Below are 21,347 nucleotides of genomic sequence, written 5' to 3' on the forward strand. Positions count from 1 at the left end.
ACTGCTAGCAAGCTGGGAGAGATGGAAGGAATAAGGTCTTGTCAGATGATGGAAGAAACTCAGTCCCATGAAAACATGAACATCTTTCCACTCCCAGAAGAAAGAAAGAAAAGAAACATGTTCACTGCTAATTTGTTTGTACTAGGAAGAGATGTGTTGTCATTCCTGGTTGTCACTTCAAAGTACTCACTGTCTGTTCCCTTGGCTCATATTCAACCTCTTCTATGGCTTACACGCTATAAGCAGAGACAGGGTATTGCTAGGCTGTAAAGTACCCATTACAGATTGTGTGTTTGAAGAACACTTTGTAAAGCAATAAAAAACTCATTTTTATGAGTTTTACAACCATTGATTTCTGAAAATGAGATGAAGTTTAATGTTGGCAAGCAACGGGCTGTGGCTGCTGCAGCTACTTGCACATCATCACCTGTCCTGGCTGAGGCAAGCTGCATTAGGCTCTAACAGGCCCAGGATGAGCGCACTGAAGTAGATTCCACAGGGAGGAAGGTTTGGACAGACATAACAAAAATTTGTTTTTTTTTCAGAGGCTGGTTGTTTTGACCTTTATCTCTTGAGGTCTGATGTTGCATCATACAGAAGAGAGAAAATTCACACTGACTAGGTGGCACAGAGCACGAACATATCCAGGTTACTCAGATCACACAGCTCAAGAGAAAACAAAACTATGTTTTTCAGTTGTAACTAGAGTACAGAAGAGCACAAAGCTTCTATCCTAGGAGGACAGAAGATAGTAACAGGAAGCACAGAGTAGAGATGACTTTAACTAAGCCTTTGCCTTTTGTAGTAGCATGTACTGTACCAAAGAAGTAACAAATTGAGAGATCACATATTTGACTCTTCATATTTGTAAAGCTATTAGGCAACTCTAGGCAGCTCTGATTTTCATAAAACCGTTCCCAGGCCCTTTTAATTACTGGCCTTCCAAATCCGCAACACAAACATAACAAAGGCTGTAGTTTCATGTTGCTCCAACCAGATCAAAGCCTATCATAAAAATAGTAGTTTTTTTCAAAAGTCCCCTGCACCTATCTAAATAGGAGTTTGGGGCATCTACAGAATGCTTCATGTGCTTTCCCTATTTCTAGCACTTCACACATATACTCAATACAGTGCAGGTGGAAAACCTGAATGCTATTGAGATGCTCAGCTTGGGCACAAGTGACCCTTGGCAGCTGAAAGCACAGGCCGAAGGCTACACTCAGATGTGTTTTTTCTCAGGACATTTTATTGATGTATCAGTGTTTTTTATGCAGCAGTGGGAACTTGCCCTTCTAATGAACATCAAAACTGAAGAGCTGCTAAATACTGAAGCACTTTACTAGCTTATTTCATTCAAGGGAAATTCTTCTCCTACACTTTCAACAGAAAACACATTTGGGAGATTTGGTGCCAAAAGTTGATTTGAGAATTCTTGATCACATTTTCTTGTTGATTTTTTGTCGTTATTGTCCAGGTCCAAATTTCAGTTTCCAGTTCCAGTGACCAGTCACTAAAACCTGAAGGCTTGTGCCCTTTTGTCAACAAAACAAACAACAGCAACAAGACATTTTGGGCTGAATGCTCAACACATTAGGAGCCCGCTCCCTTCAAGCAGAGGGCTTCAGCTTTTATCCTGCTTCTCCAGAACTCCCTGAAATAACAGATTCCATTTATCAAATCTAAGTGCCTCAAGTTGAGCTACAAAAAATCCTAAAATAGACATCTAAATAATTGTTCTGACTTGTGAGCACAACGCAGAGTCAGGCCTGGCTGCTCTGCATTCTTGGAAATCAGCCACTTTCTCAGTTCTTAAATTAGGACTTCAAAGCCTAATTTTAGGCACTTGATTTTGAAAATCTTGAATAATGTTTTCTAGTTGATGTTTCCCAGTCCTCAGCACTGCAGAGGCAGCTCCTCTTTCCTCTCCTCCAAAAACAGCAATGGTCCCTTTTCCAAATACAATCATCACACTGCTGTTTGCAAGTGCTCATCTGCTTGATAATGGGAAGACAGCATCAACAACCAAAACTGGCAACTTTTTGCTGCCCATTTGCCAAAGCTGTCCAGTTTCTTCTTCACATTTCCAAATCCTTCATTCACACACATTTTCTTTGTCTTCTAACTTGCCACCAGCCCCAGATTTCCTTTTTCTCCCTTTTTGAACACCTTTTTAAGCCTTAAGCATGCTTCCTGTTAGCACTGACATGAAGTTTAGGATAACTCATAGTCTACTTAATCTGAAGGCATAGGTACACTTGTTCTATGAGAAGCCACATGAAGTGTGAATGCTGCAGATTTTTTTTTATTTTTTATTTTTATGCAATAAATTACTTTTAAACTTCAGTTTGCAACTGTATCTCTGGCAAAGCATTGCAGATTTTCGGCCCAGCTTGCATTGGTGGTAAATCATCATCTGCTGCTGACTCGCCAGGACTCACCGTGCTGAGCTTTCATGTTCTCCATCAGCACGAACGTAAGGAAGCTTAGAAATAAATGATTTGCACAAAACTCAGGGAAGTGTAAAAAAACCACAGGACAAAGGAAGAAGCTAGTCTCAAGCAGTTTAACCTCAATGGTACTTCAAAAAATGTGAAAATGAAGGGGTAAGGGAAAGCTTTGCCCAGATAATTAGGGGGATGATTTCATGCCATTACTTTTTCCTGCCATTCCTCCCACGCCTCGCCAAATCCTTCGGCAGCGACTGCCTTTACAATGAAGTACAACTGAGGTAACTGAAGTGTTTAACAGGGTAGAAACAAATATAAGAAAGAGTACAGCAAAATGGAATAGTTAATTGTCCTTCATACCCCACACCTCATTAAATCTAATCACCATCAAATAGAAGAGGTAAGACAAATCATAGATCCCTGATGTCAACCACATTCTCAGCAGATCTGATTTAGCCTGAATGAGGATCTGAATGTCCCAGGATTAGGACATTCACATGCATTTCATCCCCTTGCAGACAACGGTTGGTGCTATGCCACAGGATAACTTTAGCTTTAGGGAGGGCATTGAGGATGACAGCCAAGAGGGAAGAACAAGCTGGAAGCAACCAAACAAACATTCCCATGGGATTGGTAAGAACAGGTAAAAAATAGGGGTGCACCATCCCCTCTTAAGCCCAGAAGGATGCATCCAGCTAGAAAGAATAGTTTCCCCACGCTGCAAAGTGCCAATTAGCAGCAGGTAATCCAGTATCCTTTGGTGCTACGGTAAAATGCTTTTTGCAACAGTATGCATTTTCCAGGAATCATGCGTTCAATGCAGTATCCTTTGCCCAGCCACTGCTCATGTTATCCAATAACCACAGAACCGCTCATCGCAGCTGCCAGCTTGTAACGTGGTGCTGGAGTCACAACGTGCACGTAGCAGAAGTATTCACAGAAATAAAACGAGGAGGAAGGAAAGGCAAAGCATGCAGGGTTATTCAATTGCTTTGCTTGGAACAGCGCACAGCTCAAAACGTGCACAGACACACAACAACCAACCATCTCTTGGCTATTAAGGAACTGGTTTTTTAAAAATGGGAAATAAAGTAGAAGAATGGATAAATCTGTATCAAACTAGGCTGGATGGAAATGGAGAATACATGCATCTATATAAGGCACAGTAGATACAGGCTGACTATTTTGGAAGTAATGCTGAAGCGCAGCATTTCCTATACAGCTCTGCTCCAAACCCCTCCTCCCCACACAGCATACAAGTATTTGGTAAACAGCTGCTTTTCTAATATGAAGCTCTCTTTTTATTTTTCCCCAAAAGCTTTGCTGGTATTGCAATTGAAAAAATACTGCTAACGGAATTTTGTTTGTTGCAAGCCAGCAACAAGCTGCCTGGGAAGCTATGGAGATGTGACAGAAAGGAGGAGCCAGGAACCAAGTGCCAAGGGCCACAGCTTTTACTTCCCATCATTCAAGTGCCACCTTTAACAAGGGCTGCAAAACTCTTCTCCATTAATAAAGCAGCTCCTCTCATCTCGGATTGCACTCATCCTTGAGTCAACTTCTTACATCCACAGGAGAAAATAAAGGTCTGGTCAGTGAAACCTACTTTCATGGGCCATCTTGGTCATGAGGCTGGCACCCCGACACTGAGCTGTATCAGCAATACACAGTGAAGTTATTTTCCAGTAACAGAGTTGCTGAGACCACAGTCAACAAAGTCCAAAGGACAGAGAAGACTGGTCTCGAGTGACCACCACCAGCACCTAGCACTGACAGCAGAGCTCAGTGCAGCTTCACCACTGAGCCCCAGCTTATTCTTTCCTTTCTTTATAAACAAACAAACAAACAAAGTCACATTTCATAGCTGTATATTAAAAAACAAAGAAACAAACACTAAAGACACAGTGAGTAGCAATACAAGGAGTTTTAAGTGAAGCCGCTCTGCCATGTGAGCCATCATCTCCTTCAGCACCCCACAGCAGCCACACCGACTTGGTCAGCCCAGTGGACATCTCAAGAGTGAAACAAAACACAGGACTTCTGTAATTCTTAATTCTTTTCTTTGCACTTATTAGCTTGATGTGCAAAAGCTTTGCAGTCTGCCCTGTGTGAGATTTTACTGCAGACATGAAACACCGTGCTGAGCAAAGAGCCCTGAGCATAGCTAACAGGATTAGAGATAAGGAGATTACCTAGGGTCCAGGGGGTAACTAGATGCAGTGATCACCAAAAAGCCAAGAAAATAGAGGAAGATCATGAACAAGAGGGTGACGGTCACAAAGATAAAGCTACACCATACAAACCTGATGAGTGCAGGGATAACAGAGAACACAAAACCAAAATCTAAAAGCCTTGCTAAGCCATGTAGCTACAGTCTGTGTTCAGATGGGTAAATGATATCTTTTGGAGGACCACTTATGCTTGGGAAGACAGACAAAAATTCATCTCCACAAGACTTTAGGCAAGTTACTGCATGTTATTTATTTGTGTGCTTTCTCTTATTTCCAGTAAACATGGTGGAGAAGTGAAATTCCCCAGCAGGATGCAATATACAGAAAAATATATGCAGTCACTGCATTCATTTCAGGCCTCAAAAAAAAAGTCATTTTCTACACTTGTAAGAAAACGGAAGCCCAGCTCACAGCTTGCTGTGCTGCCATCTCTTTGCAGAGACAGACACATTACCAGAAGTCCATCTTGAAACTTATGCACTTTCCTGGAAGGTATGAGCTAATGCTGCATGGCTGCAGCTGCACTGATACTCTGTATCTTCAGTGTAAGATGCTGAGCATCGTGCCAGGCAGCATCATTCACTGTATGCAGTTCTGCTATCAAAAAGTCAGGCAGGTGTGAACAGCTTTGAATAGAGGAAGGTACTAAAGCAGTTCTCAGAATGGCGGGCAAAGTAACATGCAGAAGAGAGGAAAAAGCTTTGTTGAGATACAACTGCTAGGCCATGACATCATGCTGCTCAGAACAAAACACTGCAGCTACCAAACTCTGGGTTATCAGTAAATGCCTTCCTGGTGTGGTCAACACATTCAAGAATCTTTTTGTTTCCTTGATAAAATGATTGACTCTCACAAAACACAGACTCGTTTCTATCTCTCTCGCCTTAAAAATGGCAGAAATGCAGAGCTCATAGATCAGAAAAGCAGCTACCCTTGAAGCATTTAGAATTCACTTTCTTTTCCACAGGATAAAGGAGATAAAACAATTCTGTGGAAAAACAAGATGGATTTTTTCCTGCCCAGGACTGACAAGCAGTGTCAAAAGCGAAGACTACATGGTCTAACAGCAGAGGAAGGGGACGTAGGAGATTTCTCACAGATGCCTTGTCTCCCAATCTTTTCCCTTCCTGTATAACATGGGTACCTGGCAGCATTTCATTCAGAGTTGCCAAAAAAGCCAACAGGCAGCCAGCTGGTGGCATTTCTGCTGCAGAAGCTGAGAGCTGAAAAGCCTGGGGGATCCCAAAGGACTTTGGGGCTGTACCTGTGTGAGACTCTGCACTAGCTGTGCCCCCAAAGGGCTGTGCTAAGTCAGATAGATGCATGTGATGCAGGGCACCAGGTCAAAAGCCCAACAAGGGCTGCTGGATTGCAGGCCTGACTCTGGGATAAACTGGAAAAGAAAGCATTTCTATGTATAGGTATCCTGGTTTTCGAAATACTAATGCATCCAGATGCAAGCACTACAGTTCCCTATTACTTGCTTTTGGGCGAGGAAAACCAGCCAGCTGAGAAGATAACAGGGGTAAGGCTCGGTGTGATCACATCACTGGCTCTTTCTACAAACTTCAAGATTACTCAAGAAATAAAAAGCATTGTCCACACTTCTGGCAGCTGCAAGGCCACTTCCCACAAGTTCACAGTATAAAAAAATCCAGGCGCCTGCATAAATCCTGCAGGGAATACCAGCACAATGGTTTTGTTTCCTCCAAACTGTAGTTGCTCTTTTCTTTCAGCGAGACACTGCAAATTCCTGGTGCAAGGGAAACCCTCTTGCCATTAAAATCTCTCCTAATGAAGAAACCACCTGCACTAAAAACCCAGCTATGGGGTTGACCCCGTTCTCTATCCCGTATCCAACCTGGTGACCTTGCCAACAAAAACCTTACTAAGTTGCATAAGCTTTTTTAGTTCACTACCTTATAGCAATGAAACACGTTGCTGCTGCTCTCGTACGAGTAAGGTGTATCATCTCCACAGCAAGATGGCACAGTCAGCAAGGTGGCAAGTGCTATCTCTGTTTATAAGGAGGCATGGAGGGAACTCGAGCCTCAGCTCCTCAACAGAGTTGAGGGCTCATGACAACTGGCGTAACTGGAAAGTCAGTGAAGAGCATTTAAAGGCAGCCAGGGGCTGCACTACAGATGGAAAAGGAAAGGAGTTGTCTGCAAGATGCTAGGCTCCTGGTTAGAAGCTGCATATGGAGAACAGTAGTAAAAAGGAACAGGACCTAGAGAAGAAATAGAGGACAGGAAGGCTATGGAATTTTTAAAAGCCAAACAACTTCAGAAACAGTTAACGGAGGAAAAGAAGGAAAAATTTGGAAGAAAAGGCTGAGATGATGCTTATGCAGGCTTCCTCCAACTCAATACTGCACATTTTATAGGACACTAAGAGTATCCCCTGAAAATTGGGATGGGGATATCTGGGGTGATCCTGATTACAGCAAGCCAGAGGAAAATGATCCTTTGTTTCCCTTAAATCCTCCGAATATGAAGCCAGACCTGCTGTTCAAACAAAAAGAACAGAGAAACCTTGGGGTATCTGCAGCATAATACAAAAACCATGCCTCAGGACTCATTGCAATTAATATATTTGCAAGAGACATAATAGCAGTAAACCAGGTGAAACTGACACCGATCACTGTGGCTTAAGTGGTAGGGACTGAATAATTTTGAGTGGGAACAAAGCAAACAGCTGTTGGGGTCAGGGAGCTTTCTTAAATTTGGGACCCGGTCTGATAAATTCCATCACAGGTCCATCAGCTCATTGGGCCACAGGCTCAGATCCCATGGAGCAAGGTGACCCCCCGTAGCCCCCATCAAATCCCCGAGGAGCTCTGCTTGTGTGGCAGCAAGCTGTCCCCAGCACAGGGACACCTCACGAGGTCATCCTCAAGGTGGAGATTCCTTACCTGTGATAGATACCAGTAAGCGATCAATACCGAGCTCCTCGAAAAAGACTTCCTATATGCTAATAGCTGGCTAACTTGCTATGGTATTGAGTGATATAAAAGGGTAACGGTGCATATAATCCCTTACATATAAATTGTTGGCCAGGGGGTCCCTTCCAATCCCACGACACAGTGGGAAAGCCTTCCCAGCAGCCTTGTCTGACCCCATTCTTCAGTTAGCGCACAACCAGGTGACCTCGCCATCATGAACCTTGTTAGGTCGTGTAAGTTTTGTTAAAGCACTACCTTATAGCAATAAAACACACTGCTGCTTCTCTTTTACAAATGAAGTATATAATCCCATCTGCAACACAAGCCAAGGTGCAGGTTTTTCATGTCTTCAAAAGCTTTAGAGCAAAAGAACGGAGGGTGTGTTCATACAAAGGTGGTGACGCACTGGAACAGGTTGCCCAAGGAGGTTGTGGATGCCCCATCCCTGGAGGCATTCAAAGCCAGGCTGGATGTGGCTCTGGGCAGCCCGGTCTGGTGGTTGGCGACCCTGCACATAGCAGGGGGGATGAAACTCGATGATCATTGTGACCCAGACCTTTTTCAACCCAGGCCATTCTATGATTCTATGAAAGGCAGGGTCAGTACTGTAATTCACATGGTGTACCTATTCCAAACACAGAGACAAAACACCCAAACTCATCAAGGTAATGAGTTTCCTCCCTACAACCATCCCTGTCCTTATCAGGCAGTACCAGATAGGCACCTTCTGCCTCACAGCTTGCCTGCTCGAGGAAGATAATACAGAAATGCAAGGGGCACCCCTGCCTCTGAACTGCTCAGAGCAAAAAAGCAGAGGTAGTTAGGATAGCCCTCTGAAACAACCCAGTGAGGAGTTTTTAGCCATGTCCATTCCATCACCTGTTTCTCACTACTTGGCAAGAAACCAAGGCTGCAGCAAAAAGGTAGGTAAAGGAAGAATACAGACAAGGAGAAAGATGCCTCTGTTATTAAGGCAGAATTACAAAACAGTATTCAAAATAAAATGTGTTGTACACACTGCATCTTACATATTGGCAGTGTTGTGGTGGAAAGCACAAGGAAAAATGCAGTATGTGGAGTCACAGAAGGTCATACGGAACGTGCTAATGTCATACAGAGCTACCTCATAGAGATCGTAAATGTAAACACTCAGCTCCAAGTGACAGATTATTGCACTGTAAAAGCAGCAATAAAAGAGGGCCGAGGTGTTCACAATACAAAAGACAGATTTTAAGATGCATTAGTATCTGTCCTGCAAAATGCAGAACCAAGGATGGATGCAATCCAAACCAGCTGTGAGAGAGCAGGACATAAGGTGGGGGAGGAGAGAGCTGAGCACCAAGAGATTGCAGACAGGGACCAAGGACAGCCTCCTGCACAAACGGGCAACCTTTGTTCAGTCTGCAAGAATATTCCAACAGAAACAGTGGAGAGAAATAGAAAATGATAAAAATAAAAAGCTAAACGCTAGGTGTCAGGTGACTCTGACCAAAAACACAGCCAGTCTGAAGCTGAGGATTGTGGAAGACAGAGATGTTCATCAGTATATCCTAACAGTATTAAAGCATATTATACTGTAAGAAACAATAACTGAGCCCTCAGTAGCGATCTGAGACAAGACTCAAGTGCAGGAGCCTGAGAAGAAACGCCAGTGACTTTGATTTTCTGATAATTCCAAGCAGTTCAACTCAATACCCAGCTTTGATAATTAAATTTAGTATATAGGAAAAACACATTGCTAGATAATTAAAAAGTTATTTTTATATATTAAAAAAATGAAGCTTTCTCCTTTCTGCTTACAGCAAAGTGAAAACACAACTTACAGTGTATTTTATAAGCACTAATCTTTTGCCAGGAGTGAAAGATAGGAAGGAATTAAGTTTTGTTTCATTAGCCACTCTAGTAGAACTCTTCTAACTCTATGGAACAGACAAGCACTTTAGCCTGCATAGTAGTACTCTGCACATGAAATTGCCAGAAAGCAAAACCAGACCTTTACCTTATGAGGTGCACCTGTGGATGCCCCCTCTCTGGAAGCATTCAAGGCCAGGCTGGATGGAGCTGTGAGCAATCTGGTCTATGGGAGGTGTTCCTTGCCTATAGCAGGGGAATTGGAACTAGATGATTTTAAAGGTCCCTTCCAACCCAAACCATTCAGTGATTCTGTTATTCTATTTCACGTATGTTTTGTACAGACTGGGTAGAACACAGAACGTTTTAGATAATAAAACCGCTTACTAATGTTGGCAGCTCTTGAAAGTTGTCCCTCAGCCTCTCATGGCAACCATGGGTTTATTTTTAATTCCCATTAAAAACAGCTCTTTCGTCTAACATACCTCTTCCATGGACCTATTTCTTAAATATCTAAATGCCATCTCAGTGATTGGAGGTTGTCGTTCCACAGTGTTTCATCACTGTGGCATATGAGTCCCCCGCACAGACGTGCCACCTGAAAACAAACAGCAGAAAGGGACTGTCTGTGAGGCAGACCTGTCACTGCGGACAGGGGAAGTGCGGTGCTCAAGCCCACAGCCTCACTGATGTCTTTCACCTGCTGACCCCAGCCAGGACTCCTCTTCTGGCTCAGCACAGAGCCCAGCTCCGCTCACCCGTCCTGCAGAACAACCCCCCAGAACAGCTGCTGAGCCAGCTTCCAAAGGGCAATGCTGAGAAAGGGGAAGAGAGGAACAGAGAAGGGAGAAAAGGAAAAAGGAAAGGGGAAGAAGAGTAGAAAAGCCCTTGATGTTATTGATAATCTACCACACGCACACATTTGGCAACTTGCTTACAGCCCTAATGCTGTAAGTAGGTTATAGCCACCTCCTCCAAAGGCAGCAAGGAGCACTAAAGCACACGCGTTGCTCCAAGGTGATCATTTTCCACACACTCTAAAAGTTGGCTAAAACCTGGTGAGAGCCCTGTGTTCTCACCTACTGCGTTCTTGAGGACTCAAAGCTCCACTTTAAGTTTCTTAAGTACCGGTTTTAGCACACGGAGCCAGTCCACACAAGCACCCAGAGAGCAGACCTGTGCTGCGTGCATCTGATACCCAGCCCTGCACATCATTTGAGCCTGATGTGCCTGATATAAAACCAAGGAGCATTTAGCCCTCACAACTAAAGTTCATGATAGCTCTGCTGGAGCTTATATTTGAATACATTACCTTAATGAGCTCTGTACTGTACCCAGAAGCAGAGTCAATTAGATGGGGGATTTGAAAAAATGATGCAAAACCTCCGGAAAGAACATTACTGATCCCTTCCTGTATCATAGTGCAATCACTTAGCAGTGGTGATAGAGCAAGAAATCAATACAGAAGATAAAAAAGTATCAAAGTATGTTATTCTTGTTCTGCAAGGCATCCTCAGGTTTGCAGTTTGCCTTTGCTTGCTTCAAAGGCAGATGACGATTTCTGAAAGGGCAGAAGAACGGGTAACAAAGTCAGGGGTTTCAGAAGCCTATCAAAGAGAAGCAAGGGCTGAGTGGTGCCTCAAGAACCCCGGATATTTCAGGATTACGTGGAACCTGGTAATGGCTGCAAAACCAGGAGACAGAGCTAGTCATGTAAACTCTCGTAGTAAGAGGCACAACACAACAACTGACTCTAACAACGGTTTATGTCTATGCAAAACTTTTACCTATAAGCAGCTATTGTATTAACAGGGCCATGATCTACACTGAAATGTGGCAACCCTTCTGGGATGGCCACTTGTCTTCCTTTTTTCCTCCCTATTTTTAACAGAACAAGGTTCCTGAAACGCATCAGTCCTTACTGACTCACCTGGTGCCTTCTGTCTCTATCAAACAATGGGTCTGCCATTCCATACATCGCTGGTGCTCCCCGTGTGTGTCCTACAGCAACCACACTACTTCTGAAGCTCTAGCAGAAGGTGATAGGGATGCCCGTCCAGAATTTCACTATAAACAGCTGCAACCCTGCAATCCACCCAGCATCATAGCATATGCTTACAAATGCAAGTGTAACCGTCACACACAAATGCAACTTCAAGATTCTATATATCTGGCCGATTCATTGCTTTTTACTCAGAGGACAGTGAGGCACTGGCACAGCTGCCCAGAGAATCTGTGGATGTCCCATCCTTGGAGGTGTTCAAGGCCAGGCTGGATGGGGCCCTGGGCAGCTTGATCTGGTGGGGGTCTGGCCTGTCTACATCAAGGGAGGTGGAACTGAATGGGTTTTAAGGTCCCTCCTAAGCCTGTGATCCTACGATCCTAGGATATGATACATAACTTGAGGCTGCGTCCTTCAAAGCCAAATCCAGCTTCATGTCCTTCTGCCCACAGTTGTCCTGTAACTCCTACAGGAGGCCTAGCTCAGAAACATGTAAGCACTGTATGAACGAGCTGAACATGTGTGCATTTAGGCAAGGATAAGAGCCACACACCATAACCATCATACAAGCTAAACTTCAGCACACATTAAGGTTTCTCCAATCTCTTTTTTTAAAGGGCAGGGTTAAACACTGTAGAATGTCACTCTACTAATGATTAATGGTTTAATTATTGTTGTTTAAGTCAAAGGTTCTCCTTGGTGTTTGTCTGCAAGATGATCAGCACTTCTAAAAGCCAGGTGGGAACAAGATGTAATACTTCAGGAGAAGGTTAAGAGAAGCTTTTTGATTGAATAACATGCATAGAAACAGCACTCCTGAGGGGAAGCCTTCAAGATCACAGTATGAAGGTTTCCAGTTTTCCAGATGTTGATTGCCTCGAATGAATCCAAAGCAGAGGACACAGGACCGACACAAGACCATAGCCCTGTGCTGGGATAAGTCTATCAACAGCTGATAAAGTAATGGCAAACATACAAGGAGATTTTTTTTGTGCATTTCTGAGAGCTTCAAGCCCTGGACTGCATCATCCACTCCATCCACATACAAACACCACAGTTTTAGTTTATTTTGAAGCCTGGTGGCAGGAATTGCCTCAGACTGTGAGCCTCTGGGTGCTGAGGTTCCTGCAAACGTACAGCAACTGAAGGAGGGAGGCATGTTTCATAGGTGGCCCCATCCAGGGGCTCCTCAGCCAGCACAGGCACAGCACACAGACTGCCACAATCCTAAATGCTCTCCTGCATGTCTGTACCAGTATTAAAAATAAAAAAAAAAATAAAAAAAAAAGCATTGGGAAATAAGGCACCTGCAAATTTGAATGTTTATGAACTAAGTAGTTATACATGTGGCCTAAAGCCATAGGATACCATGACGTGTTTTTTAGTCTAATAAGCTTAAACACCATATTGTGCAACTCAAAACCTGTTAGTTTTGGTCTATTACTGGTAACATCCCTAACGTCATGACACCAACAGAAACATCTATCAGCTTCCCTGAACACTAGTGTGCTATTTGAACTCAAGCCTATGGCATTTCTTTCACAGCAGAGAGCCTCGATTTGCAAGGGGAAGGAAGCAGTTATCCTCCAGTCAATGCAAATACAGCTGGCAAGAAGAATAACAGTTTTGCCAAGGTCACCAGAGGGAGAGGGGAGCACCTGGAAGAGGTAGCGGGACAAGGACAGTTGCTCTGTGTAAATGACAGTGTAAATTCACAGACACCATTAGGAAGGAATCAGCAAAGCATAACCTATGTTGCTATTAATGCTTTAACACAGGCATGCAAAATATCCCGATGCGCTGGGATGCTGAGACCCGACCCTAGTTTACAACAGTGAGTTCAGCATTAGTAGCATGATTCATTTGTTCTTGGAGAAGCGACAGCTCCACGGAGCAGCACACATCTGCAGAGCTGTGCACCTGGTAAGGGAATTTGCTGAACTGCCATCGTGCTTCCTCAGCGCTTGGTGCTTTGTGTGAGTCAACCATCTCAGCGAGGAAATGAAACAATTCTTCAGCATGCTGGCCGCACTGGGAGAGCATTCACAGGTCACATACTTTGGGCAAGTTTGTTCCTGTGCTCTTATTTACCCTGTACAATAACGCGTCCCAAACACCAAAATACAAACAGAGAAACCATGGCAGTACATTTGAGGAAATAAGATCAGTTTCAACAGAGCCACTGCATACGGTCCACTGCAACTATGAGGTACGTTGGCAGCAAGATTCAAGGCAGCATTTGTGTGATTTGGTAATTTGTTTGGACAAAGAAAAGCAACTGATCTGGAAGCAAGATTTCAAACAGCCTAAATTCCACAGAGTTCCTTACTTACTCTCTTGATTTGTCTGGGTGTGGACAAATGTATGCGATCTCCAAGGGAAAAACTGTTTCTGATGCTACCATGCATAAATCCCTTGAAGTGCAGGAATCTGTGGGCTGTTAATGCACTTAAGAATCACAAAATCAATTAGAGACTACACTGTACATGACAAAACAGCTACAGATTACAAGGATTGTTGTCAGTTTTGTGAAGTGTTTTGGAGTCTGAGTGGCACACAGTAAGCATCAATTTCTGAAGTCTATTATACAGCTTTCAGAAGCATATGTTATGTCCTGGAAGGATATAATTTGGTACATTGCAAAAGCAGGAGAATGTTTCTGCTGGAGCTGAGGCCAACAGCCTCAAAAGCACTCACATGTATCAGGCCAATTCTCGATAACAGCAATGAAGGAGGACAGATTGAGAAGACAAAATGAGCAAATTGACTGGTTGCTCAGGGAAGCTTACTGCAAAAAGCATCAGAATAAATAGGTGTCTTCGTGACCTATACAAAGAACTGGCAAATCTCTAATGGAATTCAGGAGCTTTGAAAAGGAAACAGTCTGTGAAACATCTCAGGGTAGCACACCATTTGCAGAAGTATTCCCTGGAGGTGTTCAATGCAGGCTGGATAGAGCCTGGGCAGCCTGATTAGTGGGTGGCAACCCTGCCCACGGCAAGTGTGTTGGAAAGGGACTGTCTTTAAGGTCTCTTCTGACCCACACCATCTACGATTCTATGTGCTTCTGCTCGTCAGCAGTGAAACAACAGGCAGGTTTGGGGGAGCCTCTCCAGCGCTGCCCACTTCAGCAGACAACTCTGCATAAGACAAGAGCAGCTTGGCTTCTTCCCTCAGAGGCGGGTACCTCTGGCCAGGCAGCAAGCTGACAGCAATAGTGACAGCTGGAATGCCTCCCAGCTGCTCTCCTGCACAGTCACTGCTCTAGAGACTCACTCCTTCAAGTAGTGCTGAGACCAGTAGAAGACAGGTAGGAGACAGCAAGGGCAGGAATTGTTTTGGCCTTGCAAATCACTCTTGTATTTGAGCAATGCCATGTTGCTGTACCCTGGTGGATATTTTGAGCTCTACAGCCACAGAAGTGTTTCGTGTTGCAACGTTTGTGGCCCAGAAATGAGGAAGGTAAAGGAATGAGATCTGTTTGCTGTGTGAAAGCAATTAACCAGTTACCAGCAGAACAGCACTTACAAAGAACGTGCTCACCGACAGCTCAGTGCTGGGCTTCCCACGTGTGACAACTCAAACAGGAACACCACAGCAGTTTGGAAACCTACAATGGTCAGATCTGCATCCAAAAAATCAGAACCTTCAAAAGTCTTTCCAAAAAGCTGCACAAGAATGAGCAATTGAAGTTCCTGTACAGGAGCCTGCCAAACTCACAGTATTCTTTCCAACAGACAGATAGATTTTTCTGTTGTTGCTCTGTTAACTGTATTTTCTCCAATTTAATGCCTCTTGCAATCAACATAAAATGAAGGTCAATCTGGAAAGAACAGATAAGATGAGAGAATTCAAAATATTTAATTTCAGCTCTGACTGTTCTACGGGCAAGGAATGCAGTGAGGAATTCTTCCTGAGAAACGTGAAGACAACAGCTTACTGAAATACTGCACTAAGTATACCTAAAGGTCAGTCAGACAGCACATCAGCTGAATACCCCTAACGATGCTCTATTTATGTTACAGATACACGTGAGTTTCATTCTAAGAAATCAACTGCTGATACAGAAAGTAAACCAAACTACACAAAGTGTGACTGCTTTTTAAATGAGTATGACCACAGTGGAACAAACAGAGCAACTCATCCTGAACTTCCAAGACAAAGCTCCGTGACCCATTAACTTCATGACTGCTCTCTGATTGCTTCTGAATGCTAAAATACTGAGTATAATATACATATACATAGAATTATTAAGGCTGGAAAAGACTTCTAGGACCATGTAGTCCAACCATCAATTCATCACCACTGTACCCACTAAACCACGTCTCCAATACCATGCCTCCTAGCTTAGTCCACTTACCATTTCCTTTGCTTATTATGGACAAAAAAACACACAAAGAAACCCCGAAGTGCTTCCAGCACGCATTACTCGTGCAAGATATCCAGCACAAGATCCCAAATTCTGGCATGTTTTACAACGTCCTGGACCCATGAGCTTTGTTGGTTGGCATCTTTGATGTGGCAAACCCATTACTAACCTTGGTGCAGAGCTTTCTTTGACACGTGCAGAAAGCTGGCAGGCATTTCCAGCACGCCAAGCCCAGCCATCCACAGGCATGCAAGTTTCAAGGGAAACCCTTCATCCGTGCCTGCCAACAGACACCCCAGCCAGCAAAATGGTCCCATTCTGGAACATGCTTTGGTTATCTGCTGCTCCAGCAATAGATTATGACTACTGCAGCCCAGATACACACACACTTTAGAAGAAGCTCTGGCCTTCCTTCCTGAATAGCAGTACATAACGCTGTGCGCTGCAGGCTTACAGCCCTGGTGCTGTTTGTGCTGCTGCTCCTGGCAGCGAGGGCACACCAGCACCCAGCACGAGCCGTGAACCCTTCCAACAAACCCTCAGGCAAAGGAACGAGGCAGGCTTAGGCTGGAATGCCTACATTAGATCACCAAACCCTCCGGTGCTATTCATGACTTGGCATTAAAAACAAACAAACCCCCTTTCTCTCTGCCTGCAACACGAATCCGCGCTGCTTCCCGGCGGCAAAGCCTCCGTCGCAGGGCCGGCGGCAGGTCGGGCGCTGCCTTACCCTGGGAGCGGACTCGGGTGAACGGCCGTGTCCAGCCGAGCAGCCCGAGCTCCCCCTCGCCTGGCTCCAGCTGCAGGGCGTGTGTCGTTTGCACGGAGCGGTTTCGAGACTTCCTGTTCGGAAGCATCCTAAATACAACAGCACCCGCGCCTTTTTCTCGTGTTGTTTTTACCTCCTCACCATCCCCGGCGGCCGGGCCGAGCTCTCCGCCTGCGTTTTCCACAGAGGTGCCCGATACGCCGCCGGGGCACCGCCGGCACCTCCAGCCTCCCGCAGCCGGAGCGGTACATCAGTCCGTCTTCTGCATCCGGCCGGAGCCCGTCGTGCCGAGCAAGCAGCGGTACCCGGCGGGAGAGCTCGGCCCCGCAGAGCCGCCTTTGTCTGCGGACGGGGAGATCCCCAGAGGCACCCCCCGCCCCCCACGGCCCCACGCGGCACGCTGTCGAGACGGAGCGCGGCGGCACGGCGGCGACGCGGGGAAGTTTTCGGCAGAGCCCACGGCACGTGGCCGCATCTCGTTCCCGTCCCGTCGCGCCGCCCCACCCGCCGCCCCCCCCAGCGGCCCGGCAGCGCCCCCGCGCCGCGCGGGGCTCGGGATGCTCCGATCCACTTCCGCGGGGCACGAAGAGCGGACGCCGCCCCCGCGGCCCCGCCGTTCCCGTTACAGCTCCGCCGCCAACGCTTTTGATTCCACGTTTTGTTTTGTTCTTTAATTCTTTTTTTTTTTTCGCCCTCCCCGCACGGCGCGCAAGGACCCGCTTCCCCACCGCGGAGCGGGGAGGGGGGCTCGCGAAGCTGCAGTAGCCATGGCAATGCCGGATTGCATCATGCTCTTCGGAAGGCGATTTGGGGGGAAAAAACCCGGTTCAGCCCCCGCCGCCCGCAGCCCCCCGCACGGCTGCCGCCCCCAGCCCAGCCGCCGCCACACCGACCACCCCACGCCCTTCCGGCACCTCTTCCTCCCGGGCACGCACGACCGCAGCACAGCCCGGCGGCCCTACCTGACGGCGCGGCAGGCTGCGGGCGGCGGCGGCACCGGCCGGCTCTGGCACGCTGCGGGACGACGGGGGCGGAGGCGGGGGCGGAGCGGTGGGGCTCCACCGCCCCGCGTCCTCCCCCGGTCCCTCCCCCCATGGGCTGATCGTGACGTAACGATGGTGCGAAGGGTGGCGGAGTGGGGGGCGGGAGGGGGCGCGGTGTGACATCATGGCCGGAGGAGGCCTTGGCTGCGGTGGAAGTTTTGGGAGCGGTCGTGCCGCCATTTTGAGGGTGCCTGGGTTGGCCTCGTGGGTGTGCAGTGGGTTGGTGATCACAAGGACCCCATGAATTCATACAGGCTTGGGGCAGAATGGCCCCAGCGTGGCAGGCTGCGCAGAGGCAAAGGATTTAGGGAGCAGTGGGCTGAACATAAGCCAGCAGTGTGCCCAGGTGGCCAAGAAGGCCAATGGCATCCTGGTGTGTGTCAGCAGTGGTGTTGCCAGCAGGGAGGTGACCATCCCTCTGTGTTCAGCACTCAGGAGGCTGCACCTCGAGTGCTGTGTTCAGCTATGGGCCCCTCACCACAAGAAGGACACTGGAGCTTGTCCAAAGGACAACAAGGCCGTGCAGGGTCTGGAGCACAAGTCTTATGGGGAGCAGCTGAGGGAACTGGGGTTGTTTAGTCTGGAGCAGAGGAGGCTCAGGGGAAACCTTATTGCTCTCTACAACTACCTGAAAGGAGGTTATGGTGAGGAGCAGGGCCAGCTTCTCATCCCAGGTAACAGCGACAGGATGAGATGGAATGGCCTTGAGTGGCACCAGAGGAGGTTCAGGTTGGATATTAGGAAAAATTTCTTCTCAGAAAGGGCAGTGAGGCACTGGAATGGGCTGCCTGGAGTGGTGCTGGAGTCACCATCCCTGGAGGTGTTCAAGAAATGTGTTGATGTGGCACTGAGGGACATAGTTTGCATGGTGGGGATGGCTGTGCTGGATTGATGGCTGGACTAAATGATCTTAAAGGTCTTATCCATCCTTAATGATTCAATTATTCTATGGTTTTGTGGTGTCAGGTTGACTTCAAGGGCATAGAGTGGGATGGCAGCACTTGGCACTCAATGCAGAGAGCCCATAGGGAGCCCAGCAGGAAGTCCAGCTGCTTCCAGCTGTGCCCAGCAAGTTGAGCCTCCACACTGACTCCTGAGGATTAAACAAAATATTGAGAGGCTGCTGATTAAGTGAGCATTTTCCATCCCAGTGAAAAACAATATGGGATAATGTAATTAAAGACTGCCATAATGAGGTGAGCCACAAGCCTAAATTAAAGGTTGCAGGTAGGTTCTGTTGATCTGTTCGCTATGTTTGGAATAAAAGGCTTTGCAACATAATAATGTATTTGAATGGAAGCGGTGTGTGTGGTAAATAAGGCGAGATCTTATCTTGATCATATAATAAAACCCTGACTCTGCTGTGTAATTTATATATATATTCTAAGCCTGTCCTGATTGTGTCAGATGTTTGAGGAAGGAATCCTAACACATTCTCGTTGGCTTCTCTCCAACATGCGGCACATTCAGTGAAGAACCTACCCCAGACTGTTCCTACTTCCACTGGGTGCTGACAACCCATACTAGGCAACCGTGGGGAGCCTGGGGTCACTGTGGCCAGAGTTTAGTCAGCAGCCCGTTTCTTTTCCAGTCAGGCTGCTGTTCATACTCTCTCATGCTGGAAGAGAGATGGCTTTTTCCTTGTCTTTTTTTTCCGTTTGTTTTTTTTGTTCTTTGACTTTGCTCCACCTCTTTGCTAGTTTAGTGAAAATGTCGCATAAATAAAATGCAGCTTTGCTTTGCTAAGGAGAGGAATAGAGCAGCATTTTCTTGAGCTGTACTCAAGATCGAAGATTAGTGCTCAAAGGCAGCACTGAATTGCACAGTCAGCAATTTTAGGGAGCTGGATGAGTACGGATCTTTTTTTCCCTCTGACTGTAAGAAAAGGCTGTACAGATGAAGCTATCAATGCAAATGATAGCTAACCTTGCCAGCCAGTAGCTCTTCTTCTGTAGTAATTCACCAGTCCTATGTCTATGGCCATTTAGCCTATGCAGCATGTTGCGTGTAGGGCTGGCCTGGTTTGACTCCAATGTGCAAGCAATTCCCTAGGGTGATACTATCAGGTAACGTTTTAATTGTTTGTTTGCCCAGTGTGAGCAGAAAAAAAACCCAACCCTACCTAAGATTGGACATAAAAAAATTATTTCTCCAAACTGGACATTGTGGCCACACCGTAATGTTGTGTTACCTTATTTCTTGATCCTAGTTACTAAGAATGTACAGGTTTTGCTTTTGAAGCCCAAGTTTCCCATTTCCCTTTCTCTCTGAAGAAACAGAGCCCCTGTATGATCTTTGCATGTGTGATGTGAGCCTTTGTAACAGTTTGCAATAAGGCATGAGCATTCACAGCTGTCCTTACCTATTAAGTTTTAGCACTTCAGAATTAAAATGAAAGCTAGCACAACTCTGAAGTGAGTACACCTGTCCGAAGGCCTCTTGCCAAGGCTTTCATTTTGGGTGTCACAGAGGTGTTCCTTCTGGTTTCAGGGGAAATAAAGCCATCTTGCACCTAACAAAGTCAGTGGGATGAGGTACAAGTCCCATTTTTTTTTCTCACTTGAGCTAAAATGCCATGTGCTTATTGAAATGTGAACAACGTTGGGTCTTTTCACATCTGTAAATCTGAACTGGACTTTTAAATGAGCTTTAAATAAAGTTGCTTCCCAACAGGTGTACACATTTATTTCCATGGTTTATTGATGTGATATGATTGCACTGAGTGTTACTTTCACAGCCAAAGCAGCTTTCTATATCTGGAAGATGCTTAAATAATTAAGACTCAATCTGGTAGTTTAAAAATAAATAACAGCCTCTGCAACTTCAGATGCAAGAGGGGATGAAGCAGAACACTGGGAATGCCAACACAAGGGCCAGGCTGGAAGGCGAGCAGTACCCTGCATGGGAGAGAGTTCCTTTCTTCCTGCCTGAGATGTGGCCAGCATAAGAGGGAAGATGAAGCTGGAGAATTTGGGCATTGCCAGCGTGGTACCACCTGCCTGATCAGCTGCTTCTTTTCCTCACCTGACCTCTCTAAAGTTCTTGTGCTCTTATCAGTCAGAAAATAAGAACAAGGTCGTGGCATAGGAAGCTTTGTTTCAGAATAACCCTGTTAGGAGAACTAAGTAAACAAATGGGCTGTTTGTTCATGTTTTAAGAGTTTTAAATTTGCTGAGTAGTTTTATCACCGTGCGAGGAGTTAGGGGCAGGCCAGTGTCGTTTTGGGCTGCGTATGTACTGAGTCTTGGATTCCTTAGTGTTTTGTTAGAAAATCTGCAAGTTTTCCACAAGTGAAAACATCACCCTTGGCCTCACTGCTGAGTGCTGATGGAAATGCTATCAGTGTGTTTGCTCAGGATGGACTTCATAGACCTCGTTATCAGAGCGGGATCAATGAGGCTGGAGTTCAGAAGAGGGACAATTAAACATTATCGAGGATTCAGACAGAAAGATAGCAAGGACAGGCATATAATGCAATTTATGCCTTGCATTTGGATAACTTATTTCATCCAGAGGTCCCCGACCAGGGGATTTATGTGTGTCTCAGGTCTATCGTAGTCCTGAGAGAAGAGGCAGAATGCTGAGGACTGTGAAAAGCTGAGCCATGAATGGCTCATCCTAGGTATCTGCAGCAGAGATGACAAGGGGCCTCAGCAGACACAGTTGTCCTCACTAAACCAACTTGCTGCTT

At 46.0% G+C, this 21,347-nt stretch overlaps 1 protein-coding gene across 3 annotated transcripts in view; it reads right to left on the reverse strand.

Annotated features, from left to right (window-relative positions):
- ELOVL5 (ELOVL fatty acid elongase 5) overlaps positions 1 to 17,682 on the reverse strand; it is a 38,218-nt gene extending 20,536 nt beyond the window's left edge. The window contains exon 1 of one of the 3 annotated variants that reach the window (XM_048936988.1): positions 17,576 to 17,682. The gene's annotated coding sequence lies outside the window, so the exon portion shown is untranslated. Of the gene's footprint in view, positions 1 to 16,746; positions 16,868 to 17,527; positions 17,553 to 17,575 lie in introns of those variants that run through there. The other 2 variants (XM_048936990.1, XM_048936989.1) reach the window with 2 other exon arrangements.
- Between the last annotated feature and the right edge of the window lie 3,665 nt (positions 17,683 to 21,347).

Source organism: Lagopus muta, chromosome 2, assembly GCF_023343835.1.
Source record: "Lagopus muta isolate bLagMut1 chromosome 2, bLagMut1 primary, whole genome shotgun sequence".
Classification (NCBI taxonomy): Eukaryota; Metazoa; Chordata; class Aves; order Galliformes; family Phasianidae; genus Lagopus; species Lagopus muta.